Source organism: Sturnus vulgaris, chromosome 1, assembly GCF_052056855.1.
Source record: "Sturnus vulgaris isolate bStuVul1 chromosome 1, bStuVul1.hap1, whole genome shotgun sequence".
Lineage (NCBI taxonomy): Eukaryota > Metazoa > Chordata > Aves > Passeriformes > Sturnidae > Sturnus > Sturnus vulgaris.
Window position 1 is genome coordinate 67,401,549 of NC_142243.1, and position 27,922 is coordinate 67,429,470.

The window sequence follows — 27,922 nt, forward strand, 5'->3', positions numbered from 1 at the left end:
ACAAATAACATTTATTTTAGCTATTTAATCATGCCAGTCCTTACCTTAAAAAAAAAAAATTAAAAAAAAAAGAAGAAGAAGAAGAAGCCTTTTCCACTCATTAGAAGCAAATGCTGGCTTTCTGTTCTTTTAGGGTATCCTTGATGAAAAAAAGCTGTATTCCAACCTACCTTGAAAGGAGAGCGGCACTGGCTGCCAGCTGCGCGGCTCCTCTCTCAGCGGCTGCGCTCGGACTGTGGCATTCCCAAAGAAGCAGGATGGCACAGACCCCCGGGGCTCGCAGCAACGAGGAGCGGAGCAGATCGCTGCCACACGCCCTTCCCCTCCAGCGGCTGCCTGGCGGCCGGACACTTTTAAGGGCTGTCGCAGCAGGGCTCGTCTCGCAGCCGCTCGGCCGCCCCGACAAACCATCCCCTCCCCGCTACGGAGCGCACGCTGCCATGAGATCCCAACCGCGCCTCTCCGCCCGTGTGCGGCAGCTGCGGGAGAGAAAGCTGCATTTATTTATACAGGAAGCTTGAGCGCAGCACTTCCTACTTCCCATCCCAGACTCAATCCAGCCGCAGGTGATTCCTTAAGCCCCGTCAGCTCCCAGCCAACGCACGCCCCGGCGCTCTGATTTGGGTCTCTGTGCAGCTCTGAACCACAGCTCCCATCCGAGCCCTGAGCAGGTAAAGCTGGAAGCAGCAAGGCGCTAGATGTGACACTCATCAAAGCCCTGCCAAATTAACCTGTTTGGGAGAGCTGTTTGCATAGCAGCTGATGGCTGAAACCTTGCTGGCTTCTACTTATGAAATATGTAATTTAAAAAAAAAAAAAAAGTGATTTCTTCACCTTGGAGGGGAAGGGAACAAAAAATCAAAGTACCTGTGTAATTTCAGACCTGAGTGTTTAATGATGATGGTGCTCGTCTTATTCTGTCAATACTCAAATTTCACTCTTTAGGCTGTCCTTGTGTGCATGAGGGGTTGGGAATCCTGCAGTTCTGTATTCCAGACCTAAGGGTGTGATTCACAGCAGCCAAGTAGCAGGAGAATATCTAATTGTGCCACATGACACCAAACCCGCGAGAACTTTTCCTGCTGTAGGAAATGCACCACACCCACAGATAAGAAATATAGATATATCAAGAGTGCACAGGGTGCAGAAAAACAGAGGGAAGTATAAATGTTAATCTATAATTTTCTTATGATGAAATAAATCTACTTTGTACTTCATGCAATCATTACTGGCATTTTGCCTTCAGTACTTTCCTGTGAAAAATTATATATATTCATTCCTTCCGGGGTGTATAAAAGCTCACAGCTGAGCTTTTAGTTATTTTCAGACAATTATACTGCATCAGATTAATTTAAGGGGAGGAAAAAAAAAAAAAAGCTTGTGCAACTTTAATTCAGCCTCCTTGCTGAATTATTCCTTTATATTGCAGTTTTGCTTGAATTACCGTCATATACTCTTTTCCTCTCAGAATATGTACAAACTTAGAATTTATTTATTTCACACTGGGTGATATATGTAATTTTACATATAGTTCTATGATATAGATAATTTATATAATTTTATATATACAATTTTAATATATATTTATATATTATTTTTATGTATTTAGGGAGGGAAAGAATAATAAACAGAAAAAATACAGCTGTTCCAACATGTGGAATCTTGTTGATCCCTATGGTGTTCATCAACAGGGCTACAACAAGATTAGGCAAACTAGAGCCATGTCACATTTACTGCCACTTGAGCTAGCAGAACATTTCCCAGCAGAAGCAGACGTATGTATTCTCAGCAGTGGCCAATCCTAGACAAGACTCAAGAAACACTGAGGGCTCAGGGCTATTTGTTTAGGCTCTAGAACAGTAATGAAAATGTGGAATTCTTTGGAAAACTTTACAAGTAGAAAATGATTCTCCTTCTGTGGTTAGATTTTTATCCTGCATGTTCTGTTCTAGTATGAAAGAGCTCAAGCTTCTATCACTACTCTCTTTACTGCCTTCCCGCTGCTTCCAGCTCCTCTATTTTCCTCCTGCAGCTGCCCCCTTCACTGCTTTGTCTCCATCACACAAGTGCTTGATGGGCCACAGATGAAGCTCAGCAAGAAAACTCTTCCTGTTCTCAGCCCCTGTGCTCAGCACCACAGCACTTGAACAGCAAAAGGCAATTATCTCAAGGAGGAGAGTGGTGAGAGAGGGAGGATGAAGGAAATCAAGTCATTCATGCAGGTGTAGGGGAAATGGCAGGGCAGTAAGTTCAGAAGCAGAGCAGGGCAGCTGCCAATAACAGAATAGCAAAAGCAGCATCTGGTTTGGTACTTAACTCCTTGCTGGCATAACAAAACAAAAACAAGCTTCACTGAAGTAGCCTCCACCAGTGAAGACATACAACTACAACAAAGATGAGTCATCTTCCTTTCAGATAAATGATGAGGCCAGCTTGTATCTGGCGGGAGGGGAATGCACAAAAATTCTGGAAACTTCAGCTACAAACATCCCATCATATTTTTATCTCATTTCCTACTGTCTCCATGCAAGTTATAATGTGATTGCATAAACGTGCAAAACTACTTACAACAAAATTATTTTCCCTTAGACATCACAAAATTGGTGAGAAAAGTCAAGAATGTTTCTCAAGACATTTAATTAACTGGAAATGTTAAGAATGCTTGTTCCAAGCACTCCACTTCTTGGGTATCAAATCCTAAACTGTGGGGCCCAGATTTACATGCTGGACAATCACTAACTGATGCTCTGTGGACAGCTGGCTATGGCCCTGCTTCCTTCTTATCTTCAGTATTTGCCCCTACTTTTGTGCTTATCCAGGATCTCCAGAGCAAAGAGGAGCTGAAGGTCATGTGGCACTGTGCAGGAGCTCAGGCTACAAGGACGTGAGATGATCAATACTGATGATTCTTTCAACTGCCATCACCAAAAGACGTGAGCTGGACTTTTATGAGCTCTCCTGTCAAAATGATTTCTCTTCCAGCTATACCTCGAGCCCAGGTACTTCACAGTTTCACAGAAGCACATCTTCTTGGCAAGCTAATTTTGTGAAGTGTTATGAGTCATGCTAAAACTGCTACCCAGCTCAAATCCCTCAATCTCTTAACCCAGATTGATTGGTTTCCTTTCTGAGCCAACAAATAAAAAAGAAGTTCACTTTGTCACACATTTCCACACAAGGCACAAGCTAAGTTCTCCCCATTTGCTTTCTGCTTGGATAGCAGTGATGTTAAGCACAAAACTGAGAGGGTCCAATTAATTTTTTGGACACTCTTAACTGATGCTTTTATACCTCTAGGCTGGGGGAATAGCTGAGCCTTTGAGATGTCAAGATGCAATATCACTGGAAACTTTTAGCTGAGTTTCTAGCCAGAACAAGAAAAAAGCCTGGCATAGTTAATTACTAACATGGCTGTGTCATCCTTGCAGTGACTTGAAATACTTCAGAAATGACTAAGCCATTCTGCATTAACTGAAATTACTAATTAATTTTTGACATAGATGGGTAAAATGTAATAGCGTGACCAGTGAAAAGATCACTCACATCCCCCAAACAAAATACCATTAACAGCAAGTGAAAACACTGAGTTAGTGTATAACTAACAGTTTAATTGTAATTCTACATAAAGAAATGCAAATTGCTTATGTGGGGAAAAAAAATAAAATTTCACTACCCTGTTTTGCAGTTTTCAACTAAAAAAAAAAAAAAATAACCTGAAAAGCAATTGCTTTCCATAGGTGTAATATAAAAACATGTTTTATAACAAGCTTTTTAAAATTAGAGCCTAACTTAAAAAAAATGAGTCTTTGTCCATTTTCCTTAGTGTACATGCAAATAAACAATTTCTCTATGGAAAAAGAAAGTATTTGTAGATGTAAAAGAGACAGTTTCACAACAAAAATAGATATTAATGAGTAACATAACCAAAGCTGAAAACAAAACAGGAAGAGGTTTTGCACAGGGAGTATACATATATTATCTGAAGTTGCAAGTGTGACGCCCCTGATGTCATGGACTATAAATAGTTGTCTTCAATGGGAACTATTTTCAAGGGGGATTACACCATCAAAAATCATCTGTGGTACCTTCATACACCAATTGTTTTAAAAATTAATCTCTATTCCATATATGTATTTGTACAATCATACAGTGCTAGAAATCAGATCTCAGTGCAGAAAAATACAGAGCTATGTAATATTTTGCATGATTAAAGACAAGCTTTAATCAGTATAGCTACAAGAAAATCAGGACCACATATTTTCCTGTTTAAATACTGAGTTGGTATGCAAGTCACTCACTGACAAACCAGGCTTGAAATCTTCATTAATCCCTTTAGCTAAAACATAAAACTTTATTATAAGCAGTTTTCTATTGGAGTAAAATAAATCAAGTTAAATTATTTTGAAAGAATAGTAGGTGCAGTGTAAAGAGCTTTTTATTTTACCATAAAAAAGGAAGCGGGATGGCACACTGTCTACTGAACATTTATGATTGTGATCTCAAAATGTGAGGATTTATCTCGAGCACAAAGAAAAGTGGTAGGTGACTTCACTCATCCTGCTCCTACAAACAAAGCAAAATGCAATATTCATTAAGCTTTGTTGGCATAGTGGACTATCTCCAAACAAAATCATATGGCTTCCCTAAGTTCTGTATTTCTTCTCCATCCATATTTTTCCTGTGTTTAAACTATCTTTTGGTATTTGATCCACACAGAACTGTGCTAGAGACAAAAATTAAAATAGAGCCTCAGCAAAAAACCATGAGAAGTCAGCCTGCTTCCCCAGTAGGTGGGTTTCAGGTGCTTAGAAATTTCAGCTTAAAGATCCAGGCCAATGGCTTTGACAGTGTTATTACCGGAATTCCAGTGCAGCTTGTCTTCTTGGGACCTGGAAGCACCAAGACAAAGTGTACCTGCCCCCACAGCAAAACCTGCTGGTGGCACAGCTCTACTGGCAATACCACCTGGAGCAGGCATTTTGCCACTGGCAACCAAAGAGATCTGCAACGGCTCTACAGAAATTTTTGCTTAGGCTGGCTCCTTCCTGCTCTCTAAGAGTACAGAGAACCAGCCTGCAAGAAGAAAACAAGCTACGTTGCTGGGAGCCTGCCATGAATCAGCCACTGATGAGCTGCCACTGAACAGCAGACATCCAGCCCAGGGGCAGCCAGAGCAGCACCCTCAGAGTAGGGCACATCCTCTGCCACCTCCTTGCACCTGAGAGGCCGGGGAGAGGCAGGCTAGTGTCACACTGCCCCTGGCCCTTCTCGTGGGACATGGGACACAAGGTGTACCAGCCGTCATCTCCCAAGGCAGTCCTGTCCCTCCCCAGCCGCACAGTGATCATCAATGAGGTCACTGCTTCTGGAGACACTGCAGCCAGAGACACGGGACACCTCCTGGGCTCAGAGGCCACCCTGTGCAAGCAGGTCCAGTTCCCCAGCTGGACAGCACATGTAGGTGCCCCCATACCAGCACCACCTCATGAACTGATGATAAAAATAAAACGAAACCAAACAGCTTGCTTTGCTCTCATATTCTTGTGTTACACATACAGAGGTGGAGTTGCTCAGTTCTTATGGGCATCTGGTAACAGGTGAGACTCTCTAGCTGTGAAAAGAGTAATTTATAAAGCAGCATTGAAGGAATCATACTAAATACACATGAAAGAGGAGACATTGAAGTTGTCTCTTCAACTGCTTTCTCTTAGAGTTAGCAACATTTTTAACAAGAGTATATAAAGACTGCATGGGGACAAATTAAGGCTCAGATAAATTATTTTCTATTAACTGTGCTTATAGCTAACTGCAGAGCATGGCATGGACTTTTTTTTTCCTTTTGATTGTGGGCCCAAAATGACACATTCTGTTGACTTTTAACAAAGTGTTTTGGTAACGTACCTGGAATTGCAGTGATTTCAGACATCAGAATCACCATCAGTTTAAAAATTGAGAGGGGAAAACCATCCTGGCAACCAACACAGAAAGCTTCCTCTCTAGCAGAGGAGGTCATCAACCTGTCCTTGTCATGAGATAAAAATGTGCACTGTTTTCATGTCTCTGATTCTACAGTGTTTTCTGTCCCGTCTCAAGCTCTTAACTGCTTTTTTTGGAAATATTAAGAGACAGCTTTATTCTTTCCAACCCAAGCCAGTCTCCTAGGTGATGGCTTTGCCTTAGCCTAATGAGACTATCTACAGGTTTAAAAGACAAGTAGAATTTGGAGGGGAGAGTGGCAGGGAACACCTAATAATACATTTCAGCCCTGACCTTGTTTTAACTAACTTCTGAAGTCAAGGATGGGCAGGTCAGAGATGAGACAGAGCTGAGGCACTTAATTTTATGGCTATAAAAGCCAACAATAGGACTTTCACAGACATCTGGCAGGAAGACCTAGGTGTGGAGCTAATATATAATACCTTTGATTCGTAACTTTTATTATTTAAGTATGACACACTGAGCCTTTGGTTGATTTAAAGTGAGAAATAGTTACCAAGAGGGGTTGGAGAGGGGTTACTCCAATGGACTGGCTATGCAGGGAAATAATGAAGCTGAAACATACCCATAGGGGAAAACAAAGAACTTGTCCCTCTCTCCCAGCATCCTTCTCCTTACTCAACTTCCAGGAAGGGTCTCCATGCCATTCCCCAAACCTTTTACAGTCTCCTTTCTCTACCAGAACTTAAATCTCACCCATTTATGGTGAGAGCAGGTATGAAAAGATTTGCCCAGATCCACTTTTCCCTCTGTGGAATTTCATCATGTGGTCAAATAACACAACTCATCGTTTTCTAATGATTTCAGCCTCTCAGTGCACCACAGCAGGGCTGTTTGAGTGAGCACTTCTTCTCCCTGCTGCTTTAGGCTGGCCACCTTCGTAATGGCAGCATCCAAGAAGGACACAGTACCACTTCCCAGATGAGAAACAGCAACGTGTTAAAACATGTGCAACTGTTTGCTGGCGGCATTCTTATCACATCACAGCTGTAGTAACCAAATCCAAGATTGCTTCACATCCCCGTCTCTCCTTAGGATAGTGATAAAACTTTTTTCCCTCCCCTGCTCAAAGCAGAGCAGACAGCAATTACAACAGTCTCCTTGGAAGGACAGCTTTAACACACACCAGCTAGCAAGCAGTTGTTAAATTCAACAATCCCAAAATTAGGATAGTGGGAACTCAAAGCCAAGCACATTACTTACTTGCTGCAAGTGACGTAAGGATTTACTCAGTTGCACTGAAATAATTTGGGAAGAGCTTACTTAATGTTTATTTTTCTATCTGTTACAATCAACTGCCAGGTAACCTCATTAAAAATAGGTGCTTTTAACCTAGTAATTTGTTTAAGGCTCTTAAAAAATTAGGGATACCCAGCTGGGCAGAGAGAATCTCTAGGAAAAGAAACTTGAGTTTTACAAGACTGATCAGGGCAGAAGGGCAAGAGACATACTGAAACCTTTGGTTTTCCAAACACTGCTAAAATCCAAGCAAATAGTGTTTTCTGCTTCAGTACAATCTGTGGTCATTGAAGAAATGACAAGTGAACTCATCTTTCTGTTAAGCTTGACTTCATCTTTGAAAAGCCCTTGGCTCCACTTAACTGCCCTATACCCATCAAGAAGAAATTTAAACAGATCAAGTATTTCCTCCAAGTCTTGATTTCATACATGTATACATATTTCCTGGGATACGACAAAACACAGTCAGGGCAAAATGCATCAATAAATCTATTCCCACAGAGTATTACTTGGCATTATACAATATAAACAAAGCCTTGAAGTGTGAACTCTGAAATTTTTCGTTTCCATGAATTCTATCTTACAAGGTGAAGAAATCTGTTCAATGACCTCTGACTATGAGTAAATTTTTCTAAACTAAATTTTGCCTTACATTATCCTTAGGATAACTCTCTACATGCTTGCAATTTACATATCTTGGGAAGAACAATATCCTAAATCACAGGGAATGGAAACGCTGCATTGTAGAAGAAGAGAAAGAGACCTTAGACAAAAGGAGAAACAACTGGCCTACTTGCAAGGAAGAAGTCCTGACACCTCTCTCACCAAATGTGCAAAGCTAGGTCAGATCCCACCTGCAGAAGGCAGATGGGAAGAAACTTCCAGGATCTTGACATCTGCCAAGGAGGTATGAGAGAACACGAAGTTTAAGGAGGAACTTAACACAAACTTCAAGGAAGTTTTGGTGGATGAGAGGCTGGACATGAAGCAACAATGTACACTTACAGCCCAGAAAACCATTTGTACACAAGGCTGCATAACAGGAACCATGGCCAGCAGTGTGAGGGAGGGGATTCTCCCCCTCTGTGCTCTCATGAGACCCCACCTGGAGTGATGCTTGCCCCTCTCGGGTCCCACACACAGGAAGGCCATGGACCTGCTGGAATGAGTTCAGAGGAGGACCACAAAAATGAACAGAGGGCTGGAGCACACCTCCTACAAAGACAAGCTGAGAGAATGGGAGTTGTTCAGCCTGGAGAGGAGTCCAGGGAGACCTTATAGCACTTTCCAGAGACCTACACAAGAGCTAGGGGAAACTCTTTACAAAGGCGAGTAGTGACAGGTCAAGGGGAATGGCTTTAAACTGAGAGTCAGTTTAAATTACATATTAGGAATGGAGGTGGTAAAACCCTGGAACACATTGCCCTAGCAAGGTGGTGGATGCCCCATTCCTGCAAATGTTCTAGGTCAGGTTGGATGTGGCTCTGAGTGATCTCATCAGGTTGAAGATGTCCCTGCTCATTGCAGGGGAGTTGTACTAGATGGGTCCATTCAACCCAAAATGTTCCATGATTCTAACAGAAGCCAAAGGCAGAGAAACCATTTGACTCTCCTAAATATGAAATTAACAGCATGAAGAGACTGAGCATAACACTCTTCAGTCTCTCTGGTTTTGGTTCATGAATAGAGTACATTTGCTATACTGAAAAAAAGGCAAGTGAAAGGGAAGAAGAATCATATACACTTACAGAATATTTCTAACATTGCATGAAAAAACACTAAGACCTTTAAGCTTGGTATATCTTCATGGTTTTTGAACAACATAAACAAAAAAATTACAAACAGCACTTCCCAAGAGCCTTGCAGAGAACAAACTCAGGGTCAGAATCCAGACACGTAGCATCCCCAGCAGCCCTGCTGGTGATCACAAACATCTCACCAGTCTCTGGGTGTCCTAAGGAGCATGCTGCCACAGGCTTCAGCTGGAAAGCAGCACGAAGCACCTCTCTGGGCTGACAGAACTGGAACAAATAGGCTGCTTCCTACTCAGCAAACCTCAGAGTAATTATACAGCACAACTTGGTAAGAACCAAGAAACTCTACCTGAGATCCTCTTGAAATATGGTGATCATCACACTATGCCACCAAAACAGGGTTTTCAATAATGGCTTCTTGCCTTTGGGTTAAAAATAATATCAGATCATGATGTGGGATGTAGCACTCAAACTTTTATGTGGAAACCAAATGTGGACAGCAGGAGAACGTAGCTTATTTCAGATTTGGATTTTTTCCTGATAATACTGGTTTAAGGATTTGAAGAATTTCTGGCAGTTCTGTTAAATTGTTTATTTAGGGATAATTGTTTCTCTTTCCCCAAGCAAAATGACAGGAAACATGAATCAAGACTGTTCAAAAACTAAAGTAACAGCTTCCTTTGTCCTTATTGATAACATTTTTGGTTTTGTGACCTGAGTGGGTATTTGTGGGTGTGTTTACTTTGTGAAATCTTTTTCCAATGAATCATTCTTTTGATGCAATATTTTACATAAAGCCAACAGTTGATGTTTGAGTAATTTCTTTTGTTGTCAGTAGAATTAGGAAGGAGAGGAGAGAACTGAAAACACACAGGAAGAATAAATAAAATTAATGTTTTACAGGAAATCAGATGTTCTCTGGATGTTCTGCTGCAGTTAATTTCCACTAAACACAGCAGAGTATGACGGGAATGGAGATAGTGACGGTGAAGGAAAAATTCCAATAATGTGCTTTCATTCTTTGATTGCCTTTCCAGGAAACAGAGAAGTTGCTTCAGCCTCCTTCAAATGGCAGCAAGTGCACAATAAATTTTTTATCTCTTAGTGATAAAAAATGTGCAACACTTCACATACCAAGATGTTTTGAGTTTCAATACTATTATGGGCCACAAAGCCCATCCATCACTCTGTCTAGACCACACAAAGTCTGTTACTGGCACTGTATGAAGGTTTAAGATTCTCTCATATTAAAGCATCCCTAAACTGACGATCAAGATCTCTGCTCTCTATATCATCCATTGCCAAACAACTTTATTTTTCTGTTGTAAAATGATTCCAAAAAGCTTATGAATTTAAAATAATTTAAACACTTGTACAAGTGTTTCCAGCATGTTGCTGAAAAACATGTTGGTGAATAAATTGCTTTCCTCATTCAAAAGGCATTGTAAACCATGGTTTTCTTCAGGAATGAAGGTTTATTAATTTGGCAGATTTTATACTCCAAACTTGTATGTGAAGAAATGGTTGAGCAGCAAAACTGGCAAAGCCTGGTTTCTAATGATTTGTGTGCCTTAACACTACTAAAACAATAACCCTAGTTCCCTGGTATTCCTTCCAAAGTGTCTCTGGAGCAGTCACAAACTGCACCGCCCCACATGCACACTGCTCAGTGAGCCTTTTATGTGATGCCGGGGTTTTTTGACTGGATGTACCAAAACACACACAGCAGGGGCGTCCAGCCTGCCTTTTTACATTGATGGCTCAGAAAGTTGTCAAGTGCATCAGCAGACAAATAGTGTAATCCACATGAGCTCCATTTCCCTAAGAAATTCAGTTGAGAGGGAGACTTAAATCAGCTCAAACCTTTAAGGATTAGGCTGATCTTTTTACAAAATCATAGCAAAAGTCAGGGCACTTTACTGTGTACTCTAGTAATGTGTGACTACATACAGCCTTTCAGTTTCATTTTACACAGTAGGAAGTAAAGAGGAAACACTTGCATTTGACATTCTGTTTTTGACCATTGGAAGTCAACTTCAGAAGTTTTGCAATAGGCTTTCCATATGTTTAACAAAAAAACACCTGCAGCACAGATAAAACGTTTCGATTTTTTTTTCCTTTTTTCCCAGTCTTTGCCACAAACACCCTCTGACCTCGGAAAAGCACAGTAATTTTATCATCTGTAACACCACAAAAAAGCCCTCCAAAGTATACAAGTAAGTATACATCACATGCCTCAGCTATCCTGCCTGGTTTGTTACGGGCTGTAAAGCAGTGAAACACAAATTTTCAAAGGAAAATCTGGAATGAACGGATGAAAAGATGAAAAGTTAGTCCCTATAAAAGGAAGTTTTCTAGTGAACATCACTGATCTGATGAAGTATATTTGTTTAGAAGATAATACAAATGATCAAACAATACAAAGTGTCTAAGTGTGTTTCTATCAATCCTGCCTTAACTAAGGTAGAAGAGAGAAATGCCATATACACTCTATCTGCCTAAATATTAGATGCTAATACAAAATAAATATAAAATGCCTGCAGAGGAGCCAAGGGGCCACTGATACCTCTCATGTCTCAATTTCTTCCTGTATTCTTCCTCCCACCTTCCCACCATCTTCCCTTTGACTCATGCCCTTTGTATTTTGTTACCTCAGCTACACAAAATGTTTGGCAGACAGTTCCTAAAACTTCCTGTTCGACCTGTCTGAAACCTGTCTGAATCTACTCGAAAAGTCTAAAATCTTTGCACCTTTTCTTTGGAGGAGTTACTTCTGTCAGTAAGCAAAATCCCAGATATCCCACTGTGAATATGGCACTAGCTCATGATTTTTTGTATCTGTAGAAATATATAACATGCTCCAGAATGCTTGATCTTGTTTTTGCCTTAAAGGCCTTCTTGTGAAATGTGTTGAACAAACAATTTTTCTTCTAGTATTTACATCTGGCTTCCTGTGTTACTGCAAATGTAATGTGCATGACCATGACATCTTAATGTTTGTCATTAATGTGTGCATAGGATTATCAGAAGGCAACTCCTTCAGGTAACACCTATTTGACAATTCCTAACTGCTAACATTTCAACTTTCAAAAGTAATGACAAGAGGCTGTACTTTGTGAGACTATGAAGTAGCCTGGTATCAATACTCCTTATGCTACAGATTTCCTGCACCCTACTTCAGACTGTGGTCCCCCTGCAAGGCATCACCCAAACACACTGTCAGAAAGAGTTCACAGTCTGAGCTGCAGTCCCAGGGAACCAGAGGAGGAGTTGTGAAATAACACGAAAAGCAAGGCAGGAAGAATGTGACAGGGGGAAGATACAAGATACCTTTGTACACAATGGAATCAGTCAAAACATTTGACATTTCTTCTTCAGCCTCCTCTCCTCCTCGTCAAGAAAAAAATAGCTGCAATTCTTGACCAGCATTAACTAGTCATCACTGTTGGCTAGCCACTGGTACAAGTCATAGAGGAAGCAAAGAAGCTGAAAGAGGATATGTTTCCTTTATGAATAACAAGGCAAGGTGCTTTTTTTTATAGATGGGCCCACATAAAAATTCATAACACAAGCAAGGATGACATGGATGGCAGAAGACATGGGAGTAGCAGTGATTTGTGGAGGACCAGAAAGGTAGAGAGGAGAAGCAGCAATGCTCTCTGCTGACAGGCTGTGGGAGAGAGGGTTCTCAGCATGAGCCACACACCGGTGTAGGGGCTGAACAAACAGCTGAACAGCCACAGCCAGCACCACAGGATGTTTGATGGAACACCTAATGCCTGAGAAACACTCACAACAAAACCACACATTTCCTTTCACTGTTTCCAGAACCGGTCATTTTGTCGCTTTAAAAAACCCAACAAAATCCCCAAAACTACAACAAACTTTTTCAAGCAGATTTTATCCATTGGCAAGAACACTTTTCCAGACTCAAGAGCACCATAAAGCACTCCTGCATCAGTCGATCTCAAACATTTTATCACAAAGCTGACAGTCCCTGCATGGACTGAATAATTTCTGGGAGATTTCCCCTTTTCAGCTTTTCCTAGTTCATCCACCAACCCCTTTCCCACCTGCCCCTCCCCCTCAAAAAATGCTCACTGTTTCAGACAGGTCTGTGAAGAACCTGTTTTAGTAATCAGTAGGGTGCTCCAATTACTTCATCATGACACAAATATTGCCAACACCTCAAATGCGGAGGTGTTTCTGACAGAGTTTGTGTTTTGCCTTGTAGCCTTCCTCCACAATGGGAGTCACCTTAATAAAAGAAGACATTTTGCTGACATGCACAACTGAGAGGAACTTTCCCTGGCATTTGGAATTGGAGCCTCAGTAACTGATTGTCCTGAAAAATGATACAAGGAAACTATTCTAGGAGGGATTAGCTCTTAGTTAGGAGATAGAAACAAAGCAGAGTGTTTAAATGCCATGAAATCAAGGAGCGCCCCACAGACCACTCTGAAAGAACAGTTCTGTGTGGATCAGCTTCCTGAAAAACAGACGTAGAAGAATGCAGAGACCAGGCTCTAGAAAGCTTCTGTTTGTCTGTCTGTCACTGGGGTTGGCAGTAGCCAGGCAGACAGGTTAGCGATCCCCTGACTCAGCCTCCTTGCAGTGTCACACAAAGCTTCGCCTTTTCTTGGATAAAAAGTTCCAAGCCCTGCTGACAAAGTCAGTAAGGGATCAACTATCCCAGTCCATAGCTGGACACGTTTCTCTTTTCAAAGTCCATTTGAGCCATTTAATTATCATGAATGCTGTCTTTATCAAGCCTGCCTCCAGTCAAGTGGCAGATTCAATACGACTCAATACTGTCTGGCAGAGTAATTGAAACACAGTGTGTGCAGAACAGGACTCTGCTCCCCTGAAGCTCAGATAACTCTTGAGCATTGCCGTGCCATGATTTTAGACACTGGGAAAGATTTTTGCCTTTGAGAAACATCTAGGGCTTCAGAGCTCCTCCTCCATTTCCACCTCTATTTCCAAGTGAGAACAATTAATCTTTTTTGCCAGCCTGACCCAACTGAACAAGCTCTCCTCTTTTTTATATACATATATTTTTCAGTCCCTTCCCCCCATACTGACACCCATTACTAGAAAACAGTATTGGCCCATTTGTGCTCCCTGCAGCTATTCATCATCTTCTGTGCTGTACTACATTTGTAGACTTCCCCACCAGACCACTGCTCCATGTTGGGTAAAACTGCAGTAAAACAAGAAACAGCTGACAGAGGGGTCTGGCCTGAAAGTCAAAAGGTTCCCACAGCATGTTACCAACATCTGGAGCGTTGGACAACCTTTAGACAAGTATTTTGATCATACAATTGCATTATTTGTCTTAATATCATGCACGAAACAAACCTGATGGTATCTAATGAACTTTTCAACTTCTGCAAAAGGCAGTATCAGTAATGCATACTAGCACTGTGTGTGAATTTCAAATAAGGTTTCCAAGAGGGGAAAAAAAAGGTGATAAAAGCCCTCTGCTTCTGTACCCCATCTCCTTCAAAGAGCTGCTGAGCAAAGTGCTAAACGAACATGCTATGAGTCACCTGAAAACCAGCTCTGACCAGTTATTCAGTGGTTCTTCAAGAACAAAATAAATACTGAACACCTCAAAATGCAGGTCATAGTTATTATTTACTCTGGCTTAAAAGGAGAATAGTCAATAGAACAGAAGACTACTTAGTCAAAACTACTGCAGTAAAAAAACACGGAAAACGTTAAAGAGAGAATGCAAATTAAGAGCTGTGATAACTGGGTAGTGTCTGGTATTAGTAGACTGAAGAAAAACACAGTACTGTGTAAAAGATGAATAATGTCTGAAAAGAAGTGCAGTTAGGACCAGCTACCACAGAGTTTAACACATTATCTCCTCAGACTACACCAAACATGAACCAAACAGGTTCAAGAGGATTTTTGTTAACTGAAATCAGATAGATGCTGCTGGAGGAGGAAATTATTGGTGCTCCCAATGGCTCACTCGCAGGATAAATGTCTTTGAGATCCAGAGCACGAAACAGTGCACCAAACTACACTTTACCTTTTTGGTTTGTTTGTTATGCCACACTGACCACACCTTGCTCACTAAGCTTTATTCACTCCTCTTTCTGCCTTCCTTTTATTTTGTTCTGCATTACAATGTGCGGGATAATGTTGTTAAACAATCACATTTGTGAATGTTATATAAAAGTATGCTTTTGAAATAACTCAGTGGGAATCAGCAGAGGAGTTGCATGCAAGGACCAAAGATGATTCCATTCCCTCCAAAACTATGGCTCGTCAGAAGTGCTTGAATTTCCCTTTTGATGCAACGACATGCCAGTCTCAATTTTAAAGATCCATTTCAGTAGAACTACTGCCTCTGCATTCTTTTAAACTACAGTGAAGAAATACGAACACAAAAAGATCTATTTTTATATCAATATTCTAAAGGCACATAAAAGAGAATCTAGCTTTGTCCTCATGATTTATACTGTCAATAGAAAGCTTTAACTAAGTTACAGTGATATTATTCAGTTGGATTTGGTTTTTTGTATAGCAAACATATGTGAGCTATAAATCTCAAGAAACAAAAAAAATCTATTTAGCTGTAGGCACTTTTACATCATCAGCAGGCTTAGGTATGCTTTCAGGATTTTGTCTGTTCAATGCTAATGGCAATGGATTAGGCAGATTAGATATGCCTACCAGTGCAGCTCCCCGATAAATTACAGGCTTTCTATCCACAGCAGGCCTTCAATAATTCCATTTTCTGTAGAAATGAAAATGTGTCTTTGGAACAAAAGAAAGCACTCAGTCTTCCAGCCATTCACAGAAAGTTTTGCTGGTATACAGCCATATGTCAAAGCACGCCTACTGCTCTGTAAGTCACCCAGGGAACAGCAGGACTAATGAAGCCTGCTTTCCTACAGAATCATGTCCTACATTTAGCACCCACAGTGCCTGAGTTCTCCAGTGCAACACAGCTGCATTCCCTATCCTCCCTCACAGCAATCTCGCACAATACCTGAACTGCTCCATCACACACGGCTCTGCCAGAGTGTCCTCCCGCAGCATTTCTCCACTGCCTCCTCTCCATGCCCTTCGCCTTCCTAGAGTCACCATCCTCATCCTTCCTCCCTCCCAGCTCCTGCCAGCCTAGTGCTACATCTGCACTGATGGGTGACCAGCAACAGCTGAACATAATGAACTAGACCTGAACTCTGTCTCCTCCAACCTGGCAGGAACCACTGCAAGCTGGGCAGTGAGTCCAACACCATTAGAGGGAAGATGGACAGACAAAGGGATACACAGGGCGGTTGCACACACTGTGTTATCTTTGAAAGCAGAAAATCTAGTCTCTTGAAAAAGCTGCTGAGATGCTCCTTGGTGCTCCTTTTCAGGAAACACATCAGCATGACAGACTTACCAGAAAATTCACTCTTCAAAAATGTCCTGAGATAATTATTTACATTGCACAACTTCTGCTTCTGGAAGTTTATTCACCCACCTAACCCAAAAGAGAGAAAATAGCCAGTAAGTGTGTTATTAAGTTTTATGCATTTTATTGAAGTCAATAATAAGCTATCTAAAAAGATCAGTGCTGCTGCCTCAGACTGAGGTTCTCAGCCCTATCTTCCACCTACAGAAAGGTCTTTGCATGACAGAAGAGGATGCACTATGCAATTCCTCAAAAAAGATGAACTTGTGGCAAGCTTTTGAGTTTCCTCTAGCTGTGAGATATCAGAGCTGTATCAGCAAGAGATTTAACAAGGTTTTGGCTGCTGTGTTGTAAGAGAGATCTCAATAGCAGCCAGACAGTTTTTGTGTTTTTTGTATTTTTAAACAGTGTCAGGGAGCCTAAAGCAAAATTTGCTCTGTGGAGCAAATGTGCAATCGGAAAAAGTATGAACTCTTGGCAAAATGAACATGGATAGTTAGGACAAACTTACAGGATCCAGTCTGTCTTTGTGACTATTTGGACAGGCTGGCCCATGAAAACTAAATAAAAAGCAAGACTGGAAAGATAGGGACACAGTCATGGATACACTGAGTATGTCTGTATGTTTCGCATTGGAATAAGGGTTATTTTTTACCACCACCCACATAAATTTTCCCACTTCCAGCTGAACTTCTCAGCTGAAAACTGGGAGACATCAATTTGAGATAATGGGTAGAGAAAAATATATCTGCATACCTATCACAGAAAAGTACTGAGCTGTGATTATAGTCGCCAACACCCACCTTCTGAGATTATGAATAAGCTGCCTTTATATGAAAAGCTATTAACATTAATTATATTGCTTATATGGCTTACTAAATACCTGTGGGTTTTATAAACTTCATCAAAACCACAGACCTCTTCAGCATTCCCACAGCTACTGATACACAAAGTAATGGGAATTGGTTTGGCCCCATTACCACCATTTTCGCTCAGCAGAAATCAGGGCCTAACATTAACATTTCACTTTCTTTCCTTCCTTTTCTTTCACTCCCTCTCTACAATCTAGGAAGACATTTCCTCTAGAAAGGGCCATGCCTTTGAAGAACAATATTAATAAAACTTGTTATAAACTAAAAGAGGCATTGAGGCAAATAATACTATATATGAAAGAGGATTCCCCACATTTGTTAAAATTCCCAATCCCCACATTTGTTAAAATTCCCAATGGAATTTCTTTCATCAGAAAGACAGAATTCTAAATGTGCTTTTAATTCTTGATTTTTTTGTTAATGATTAGGCTTGGCATAATTACTTATTTACAAAATGTCAAAATTATACATTTCATTAATTTTTCAAAATATTTTTACCAGCAATATAGTCAAATGTTGTCTGCAGCAAGTTTTTGCTTCAGAATTTATGTAATATAGAACAAAATTATTCTCCTTCAAAGAGTCCTGTCCTCAGACAAGTTAGCATTTTAGAATTACTTGATTCTTTTAAACATAAGCCTTTATCTTCTAATAATGTGAAATACATTATCTTTCCTGACTCTATTTGTCACAATTTAGTTTCCTCCTGATATGCTGCAATTCTTGGCAATTATTTGAATCTTGCCCTAAAACTCAGAATTGAAAAAGCTAAAAATATTACAATACATTATTTCAAGTAGGAATTACATATATGTATCTATTAAGTCACATTAGCAAAAACTTAGTAGAGCTAGGAAATGAGCTCAGGCTTCCCAGAATCACAGTATTTTGCATTCTATTTTTTATTCAAACAAAGCCTAGTCAAATAGAACTGACCATGGCACAGAAGATTGAAATATTTTTAAAATGCATTCTGATCTTTTCACTAAGCAGTCAGTCTGTTCAGCTTAGTGCCAACACAGGCTCTCCTTAAATCCTAGACTGCACTTATGGGATAAAATGCTGATTATATCAAAGGAACCTTCTCGTTGCCAAAGCATTTGATACCTGGCTGGCATTTTCCCTAGGCAAGTGTGTTTTGCAAGCTCTATGAACTGTGTTGTAGCTTATGCTATTTTGGTTCTATGATAGTTAGAAGCAGCAGCTGAGACACATCCAAGCCTGTCATCTTCTAATCTAAGTCACCACACGCATCATGCTTCATCAGTGATGAAAAATAGAAACATAGCAGCCGTACATGTCTTTGGCCACAGAGTGTCCAGAAGACATTTTAATGAAGTCTAATGTCCATAGCTCAAATTCACTTTGTATGCAGCAAACTGAACTACATAGACAGTGCATTCATCCTCAAAGAAAACCGAAATTACTTTGATTCTGGTAATTGTTAGGTCTAATATTAGCAGTGTTTGGGGGAAGAGAGCTATGCTGTCCTCCATGGAATTACTTCAAGGCACCTCAGCAATATGGATAAAACTAAATGCTACTGCCCTGAGAATGAGAAGAAACTAAGTACTTCTGTCCTCATTCCTGTGCCAGCAATATTTGGAAACAGCAGCAGAGCAGGGGTATAGGTAGGGCAGAGGTGACAGGAGCTGGGGTTATGGTAGGTGGGGAAGTTGTTGGACTCCAGTGGAGAAAGGGTGAGGACCTGAAAGAGGTCTGGAGGGATTCCCAGATGTCCCTAGGGAGTGGGTACCAGCAAGGAGTTAGAGGATTCTGAGAGGGGTAGAAGGTTTAGGAGCAGTCAGGGATGATTTGTGCCTGTAGCCCGTCTTCTTTGCCTCCTTTCCCCCAACCTTCCCCACTCCTCCTCACAGTCTGACCTCAGTACAGCAGATCCCTCAGCCTATTGCTTTTCAACATTGTTATCTTCTTTTCCTATATTTTTCCCTGGCAGGCAAAGCACCCCAGTTCCACCTCCATCACTCTTAGACACCATTCTCCAAATAATTCTCTTTCTCCCACTTCCTCCAAGAGCTTCTAGCATATAAGAACAATAAAGTGAGTTTGATGAGACTTGGAGGAGGGACAATTATAAAATGGACCACAATGTTCTTTCCTTGCTCTCTTTGCAAGCTGTTCTGGTCAGTTAACTCTTCACTCAACATCAGTAAGAACCTTTCCTGACTGAAAGACTCCTTCTTGTAAATTCACGGCCCCCTTTTGAACATTGGATATTTTGAATCACCAAGTCTCAGGAATGTGAAAGAAAAGCCAGTTGGGAATAGATCATTCTGATATTTTCGCAGTTCGAATAGATTTCCTAGTCTTGGGCCCACTACATAATTACATTTCTTTACTTCCAAAAATTACACTTGGAGGCAGAATATTGTGTACAGAACACCACTACCAAGGGCTAAAAATAATTTGCATATACCTGTGACTGGAAACAGTACATCAGGGCCAAGAAAATCCAAGAAAATGGGGAACACTTGACAGACAAAGCAAGTATCTCAAGTAAAATTATCCTGCTGCTGCCAACATTATTTAAGACATAAAAATCTCCACTGGTTTCTAGGACATTGGTCCCACAAACTATCTCTCAGCCTTTATTTAAAGTCTCATTTGCTGCTTTGATGATTGACTTGCTATTGGGAAAAAAATGTCCTTCATTTTTCTAAATAAGCAGCCTACTCATTGCTCTCTACAAAGTCTTATTGAAACAAGTGCACATTTGTGTCTATGGAAAAGCTTTACATTTGAAAGCACAGTTGTATTAATTTTGATTCATAATTTCAGGCTTCCCTCTGACAATAAAAAATTACGCTACCTAGTGTGATGCAAATTGGGTACCATAATAACTAACTCAATTTTTAATGTCTCTCCCTTTCTCTAGTATCAATTACCTTCTGCAACACCACGGTGTCCTTGAAAAACACAGGAAGAAATTATGCACAAGAACCACTATAAAAGGAAAAATCAAGAGGATGTATGAAAAAAATATATCTGACTACAAAGACTGTGTAAACCAAGACAATGAGACCACTGTACCCCTACAGATTATAGACTAGTCCTCTTTTATGTTTTTTTTCCCCCATCAGCATGGAGTAGGTTTTACAGCTCCTCCTCTCCCCCCAAATGGCATCAATTAACACTGGAATAAACACACTCAGTCCATATATCAGCCAGTGTAAGATGGCAAAGCCTTTTCAGGCTGCACTAGAAATTCAGACCAGCTAAGAATAATTTTTGACATTCATGAAACTTAAAATGTTTTAAGTTTAAGCCTTTTTTTTGAAAAGCAAGTTCAAAGTGATTGAAAAACACTTCCAAAGAAGCATAACTACATTTTACATTCACCTCTGCGTACAGCAATCACATTTATTAGATTGCAAGGCAGACTTGGGCTTCATAATACAGGGGCTTTTATAAATTAACCACCATGTAAAGAAAAGCATTTCAAGGTGGACAGACAAGCAGAAAGAAATATAAACCATGCACATAAGTTATCTTAAAATAAACCACTTGGAAAAGGAACTTGGAAAAAATCTTGACTGCTAATAAAAAATGTATAAAAATTTAAATCAGTAGGATGCCTCATATAAAGGCTTCTCAAAAATTCAAACACTTGTTACATAACAACACGTTATACTTCTCTCCTTTCAAAGACATTTTTTCTTGAAAAGGGAAGCTTTACACTATTCCAATGAAAACAGTGGTTTTGATTATTTAATTCAAAATACCAAAATGCTTCAGACATATCCTTGATGATAAACATGACATTGTATTCTTTTGCTTTAGTCTAAAGAGCCCTCTAGTGCTCACTAACAGCAGCCATGCTGTATTATTTCAAGTAAGTAAGGAACTTCCTTGCAAATCTCTGCCTATTAGCTCTATCAGACTCTTCCAGCTAAGGGAAATAAAATTAATTTGAGGCACTGGGTGATACATCTGCATGAAGAAAGTAATTTAAATTCCAGAGTTAAGACTGTTATTTGGAAAATATGTTTGTTTTGCTTTCTGTATAATTTTAAAGGACTCATAGGTTTAAACAATTTTTCAGTCATCCACTAATAATATTCACTGATACCAGTTTATTTATATACAGAAAAAGAGCCTTCAGTTTACAAATGATTCAGCTCTCTCAGTCACCACTAATGAAAGTCAATGACTAATGGGTCATGCTGCAATTATCTCCAGAGAGGTTTTTTTCCATAGAGGTTCTATTCAGGTAAGTTCATGAAGGACCACCCCATTTCACTTTAAACAATTAATTCACTTTAAACAAAAACCATCAGATCATGCTGTGGAGAAAAGGTGGTATTAGCTTAAGATTTCTTATTCATTCACATGCCCCACTCCCTTATCTGGGTCAACAAAACTGCCTGTGGAGATAAGCTGTGAACCACACCACAACACTCCTCAGTGCTACCACAGGCTGTAGAAAAACTTCTGTAGAATATAACTTCAAGTTCCCTATCCACCATCTGAGAAAGGATTTTAACCCATTCCTCCACTGAAAAGAACTGCAAAAGAGAGATGTGGCAACCCATAAAATAGAACAAAATATTTTTACATTTTGTCCGGAGGGAGTCTACTGATAGACTAATTCGATCCACTCTGTAATGTCCAATATCTTGAGTTCCTGTTCCTGAAAAAGTTTAGCTTAACAGTACTTGTTATCTTCCAACACTCACCAGTAACAATCCCACAATGGCTTTACCAGTGAAGGGTGGTTGCCAGCTATCCCAGAATGAATACCACTCCCATTTTTAAGGGGAAACTGATTATTATCCAAGCAGCTGTAATATTAGAATGAAGTTAGTATAAAATTGTAACTCATTTCCTTTTCTTATCTTAATATCAGCAAGTTACTATCACTTACACCTTAGAAACACTATTTTGTCAACTGCAGTCACAATCCAGATCTGAAAGAATACATTCTCTGCATTTCAAATTTAAGTAACTACTGGTATACTTCCAAACACATGCAAGAGAGTTATTCTTTCACTGTGCAACCAGTATAACACAAAATCCCATACCCAGACTGTAGGAAGCTTTCAAGAAAAAAACCCCAAAAAACCCAAATCAAACCAACCAGACAAACAAAAACCAAAACAAACAAACAAACAAACAAAAAAACAAACAAACAAACAAAAAAACCTGCAAAGCCCCCCAAAGCACCAAACTTCCCCTCTAGTTTACCTCAAGACCTATCTGTCTTGTATTTACACAGAGGGACAGACAGAGCCTTTGAGCTTAGCAAGGCAAAGTGTTGGATGTAACGGTGCCACCCTTAGAGACATGAACCTTCCACAAGAGATTATGAGGTAACTTCAGCTCTCACAATTCTCCTAGATCCCAGTATGCACCCAAAATTTTCCAGGACAAAGTACCTCTACTACCTATGCCAGGAGTAGGGAATATATGTGTCCAGAGGACAATGAGATGGCAAAGACAAAACTACTGTGTTCTTGAAGCTATAAAAGTGCAACTTGTACGGACTGAGTGGTTACACTGGTACTTCTACAGCACGTTAGCTAGCCTTGATACCGCTCTTGAAGGTGAATTTTTAAAAGTTTCTCAACCTGAAGGATCCTTGTTGTCAGCAAGAGAGGCAATTCTTCATCGACACCAAGGCATTTTCTTTAGGGAGATAATGCAATAGATGTCAAAGTATTATGATATTTTATTCCTGCTTCTTCATGATTTGTAGTAGTTTCTTGTATCCATGACACAATTGCAATCAAAAAAGGGCTAGAAATGTAATGCTGCAGTGAGATAAAAGCTAACATACTACTCTTACAAAAATATTAATTTCTATAACTTCTTCATTTTTAGAAAGACTGTGCAAAAGTTTTGATAATAAAGTTTGATAGAAAAGATATGCCCTCTGACTAAATTGATATTCATCCACGAGATGTCATTTCAAAGTCCACCTTTAGATTTGCTTTAGTATAATGATATATTATGCACAATCAAAATCACTGCTAAATTAACAGGATTAGAAAGTGCAACATCAGCCTTTGTCTGAGCCCTGTCAGGCAAGCTGAACATATGAAAAGTCACATAGTGACTTCTTGTTCACTCTTCCATTAGGAAGAATATAGAACATGTAACACAGTCTTAACTCCCATATGTTTACTTACAGGATTCTTTCTTCAGGGATTTGAAGGGATATTGCAGTCACTGTAAGAACAAGAAGTGGAAATTATTTTATATACGGAATAAAAATGTCAATTCACTTACCTCAGTTAAAGAACATTTGTGCAAAAGTTTAGAAATACTCATAATATCCTAGATTTAGCACAAGCTGGTTATCTGAAAGTAAATGAAATTTATGTTTCCTATGAAATCAGTAAAATTATCTAAGGAATATAAGAAAAAGGAAAATACACTAAATCCTGTAGTGAATTTAAGTCTATGGAATTATTCTGTTGAGGTCATTAATGGCAAGGTCAAAGCGCATACAACTTCACCAAGAACAACAGTACCAAAGAAAACCTTACTTTCCCAAAGGTAATTTACTGCTACTTTACTACTACTGTATTTTCCCATGTAAATTAGAGTTCAATTCTAAGCGTCCTGTTATGATTTCCCTCTTCCTGTAACCTCCATTAGAAAATGAAATGCAGCATGAAAGAAAGCAGACTGACACTAAAACAAATTAATTATGATGCTCTGACACAGGGGATTGGATTGTTTTATTATATTAACGATAACATAGATTAATTTTGAAGAACCCTACTGGTAGTAATTCACAGAAACTAGAGATGCCACAAGACTGTTTTGTTAAAACAAGCAATAATTTCCAAGGTCAGGAAAGAACTTCGTATGCCATGATTCGACAGGAACATTTTCAAATATTTCCACGACTCACAAACATGTTTGACAGCTGCTCTCAGGTCAACTGTCACAAACACAATGTTTCATTTTCACCCTGACATAGCCAAAACTATCAACTAATCTATCCCCTGAGAAAGACACAATATACCAAATTCATTCAACATTTTTTCTTTTCTTCCATGAAAAAAGGTCAGGGTAAGGAAAATAACATACCCTAGAGATCCCTGTTGAGAGATGACTCTGCAAAGGTCAACTCAAATAAGAAAGCATATTTTCTTCATCTGAAAACCATAGCATGAATATGCATCCTCTGCAAATGCTTTTAAAAGAACTGTAATTCTGTAGTTACAAAGGCTACAAGTGCTTCTGTCTTCATCTTTTAAAAGTATATTGAACAAAAATAATTTGCAAGCTGTAACTTCACACTTTCTGTTCCACATTTGATTAATGACCTATTTTTCTTTTCTACTTCTCAGAGAGATTTCAGAAATGAACGCATTTTCCTTCTGCAATCAAAAAGGTTTATGGATCTCATAAGACTTTACATTGATCTCTTCAAATGCCTGTCAACATTACATGTGAAAGATGAGGAGGTTTACATATTTGCCCAAGATGCTTTCAACTCATTTCAAGTGAAATAAAAGTCGGCCATTAAAAATTTTACAACTGTTTCATGCCAAGTCAAGTATGAACTGAACTCCTAGTTGAAACTGAAGCTACTTCAAATTGTGTGGAACCCAGAACAAAGCAGGGAGCTGCTGCACGATGGCAGTACATGCTACAGCCACCATCCTGCCTGGCAAAATGAGTTTGTAGCCCTGTACTCAATGTTCACTTCCAGCTATGAAAGCTTTAAAGAGAGCAGCCACCAGTCCTTCACAGGCCTCATATTGGAAACTGGTAGAATGATACAGAATTGAGAATGGTGTGACATTAAAATTCAGCACTTCAGAGCAGACCATAACCATAAGCAACCAGAAAAGCATCCAAACTCTTGGACCTTCCAGAGGCAGCTGGAGTGCTCACCTCTCAGCAGTGACTGCTCTCCTGGTCCAGCTGTGCTGTTCCAACACAGGTCCAGGGGCTGCCTGCAGCTGTTCACAGACTGTGGGCAAGTGCAGTTTTGATTTCCTGCATTTACAGCACTGCTTCTCATGGTAACATAGCACATGATAAGCAATATTTGGCACATAAATCTCCAATATTTAAATAATATTATGAAACCTGATTTTAATTGGTTATTAATCAATTATTGTGTCTGCAATTGTCCTTCCTACAAAAATACACTCAAACTTTTGTGGTCATGCCTTCAAAGCTGAAATTTACCAACACTGACATAATAAGAAAGAAAAGAATGTATTAGAACTCAGCTCCATACATTAGAACCAGCAAGTTTTCATTTCTAAAATAAACATAATTCGGAAGGCAACTGGATTTGTGAACTTTAAAAGTGTTCTTTGCAGAAGTCTTTTTATACATTTAACTATTTGTTTAAAGTTTAATGGAGCAATAGAGGGGAAAAAACCAACTGCTCTGGAAAGTTGTTCAGCTCCACAGTGCTTCTCTGTGTACTTTAACATCTGTAGCTCACGTGGCATAGTTGAGCCCTCTTTAGGTACTGGGAGACTGCTCTAAGGGCTACCCAGAGCCTTTTTCAGGCTAAACGACCCCAACTCTCTCAGCCTGGCCTCATATGGAAGGTGCTCTAGGCCTCTGATATTCTTCATAGCCTTCTCCTGGACTTGCTCCAACAGATCCACATCTTTCTTATGCTGGGGGCCCTAGAGCTGGATGCACCACTCCAGGTGGGATCCCACCAGAGGAGAACAGAGGGGCAGAATCCCCTACCTCGGCATCATGCTCCTCTGAATGTGGCCCAGAAGGCAATAGGCTTTCATATTCAGTTTTTCATCCAGCAATTCCCCCTAGACCTTCTCCACTGGGCTGCTCTCAATCCACTCATTGCACAGCCTGTACCCATGTTCAGGATAGCCCCAGCCTAAGTGCAGGACCTTGTACTTGCCCTTGCTGAAGTTCATAAGGTTTGCACAGTGTGGTAACTGAGACTGATAGCACTGTAGATTTAATTAGCACATGCAGTTTGATAACCAAGATGCCTTAGCAAGAGCAAACAGAGCTTTGAAGATTACAAGAAGATTGGATCAAGTCTGGCTGACAGGAAAGGAGATTTAACTTGAAGATTTAATTTGAAGTAGAAATGTAAAGTTTGTCTGTGTGATGTTTAACCCAATGAATGTAGTAAAAAATTACTAGCCTTCCTGAAAATAGTATATAAGCGTATGTAGCTCACAGTAAATTCAGATTCTGATCATGAATCAGTAGTCCCCATCTCTCTCTCTCCATCGTTGATAGCACAGTCCCACCTCTCAGGCCTGTCCAGGTCCCTCTGGATGGCATCCCTTCCCTCCAGCCAGTCGACCTCACCACACACCTTGGTGTCATCAACAAACTTGCTGAGTTGGTGCTGCTTGTACTACTCAACTACAAGCAGTAGTGCTAAACCTAAAATAATGTTAGTGAACAAACAACTCACTGTTTTCTCAGAACACATCCCTCCCTTTCCCTTGTTAATGTCATCAGGTTGTCTGAGTTGAGCTTGAACTAACAGCTTTATATCCCAAACTCTTCTGTCAGAGGGCCAAGGGAAGAGAACGAATAATGAATAGGCAAATGACAAACGAGTGCTCGGTGGCACTCATCCAGAAGACGGATGTAGAGAGGCAGGAGCTCAGTAAATCCACACACACCAATATTCTGGATGAGGAAGGTCCTCGGGGGCCATCAGTTCCCTCCTCCCACCCCGAGGGTATCACCCTACGCCTGCTCTCGATCCCTCTACACATTGTGCCAGTCCAGCTTCTGCCTGTGCTTTAACTCATTTGTGCACTCTTTCATTCACTAGTTGGATCTCCTGAGCTGATGGACAACAGGACCATCACAGCTCCCTTAATTCCCAGGCAGCAACTCAGGACAAAGTAGCACACGCATGTGAGAATAAAGAACCAGGATACAAACAGCACAAGGGGAGTCAGAGGTAATGAGCACGTAATCAGTGCTGAAGGGCACACTGCACACTCTAGGACTTTTTTTTATGCCTGCCTTTTACAGCTTTTGTAAATTAAAACACTTAGTGGGCTGTGGGAATCTGAGTAATCTGTAACAAAAAATAAATGCATTCAAATGTTAAAAACAAGCAAGTATACTTTTCAGGTTTTAGGAGATATTGGAATTGTAATTTTTCTTTTTGCTAATAAAAATATGTAAAAAATCTAATGTTTTATTCAAGAAATTAAATTATTCAATTAACTATTATTCATATTACTTTACATTTGGTTTTAAGACCCAAGTCAGCTAATCTCTGTGGATACTGCAAAATCTGATGATTAAGACTGACTATTAACACACAGAAAAAATAGAAACATTTCATAAGAGCAAAAAAACCCCAGAAGCATTCAAAATAATTAAAACAGTGGCTTGTTTTGTTAATGACAAAATAGTTCTAATTGTTTTATTTCCCTTTATGACAAAAGACCAACCTTTTTGATTCAAAATCAAGTCATTAGAACTGTGAGGACAGAAAGAAAGGTACCCACAAATTAAATTTTACTCAAATTTGTACTCTGTTATTTTGAATATTTAGATGTAATATGTCTCCAACACCTTCCAATTTGGTACAACTGTGGGCTTCCCCTGAAAGAAGAGCTGCTACTTGCCTCCTTCCCCCTCACCTCTCTCTTCCTTAGCTTCCTCTCCACCAGACCTGGCAACTG

The 27,922-nt window shown here is 39.9% G+C and overlaps 1 protein-coding gene and 1 long non-coding RNA gene across 5 annotated transcripts in view; one reads left to right on the plus strand and one right to left on the minus strand.

The window, feature by feature from the left end:
- Positions 1 to 490, minus strand: part of RNF144B (ring finger protein 144B) — a 53,510-nt gene extending 53,020 nt beyond the window's left edge. For both annotated transcript variants that reach the window (XM_014878080.2, XM_088168834.1), the window contains exon 1: positions 171 to 490. The gene's annotated coding sequence lies outside the window, so the exon portion shown is untranslated. The remainder of the gene's footprint in view (positions 1 to 170) is intronic.
- Positions 491 to 531: 41 nt separating this feature from the next.
- Positions 532 to 26,312, plus strand: LOC148225278 (uncharacterized). Of its 3 annotated transcripts, XR_015805112.1 has the most exons (5): positions 532 to 671; positions 2,033 to 2,999; positions 10,028 to 11,206; positions 20,182 to 21,516; positions 24,608 to 26,312. It is a non-coding gene; the product is annotated as an uncharacterized LOC148225278 (long non-coding RNA). The 3 variants fall into 3 exon arrangements; XR_015805111.1 differs by lacking the exons at positions 10,028 to 11,206; positions 20,182 to 21,516; positions 24,608 to 26,312 and having other exon boundaries at positions 2,033 to 5,523; XR_015805110.1 differs by lacking the exons at positions 10,028 to 11,206; positions 20,182 to 21,516; positions 24,608 to 26,312 and having other exon boundaries at positions 534 to 671; positions 2,820 to 5,523.
- Positions 26,313 to 27,922: the final 1,610 nt, after the last annotated feature.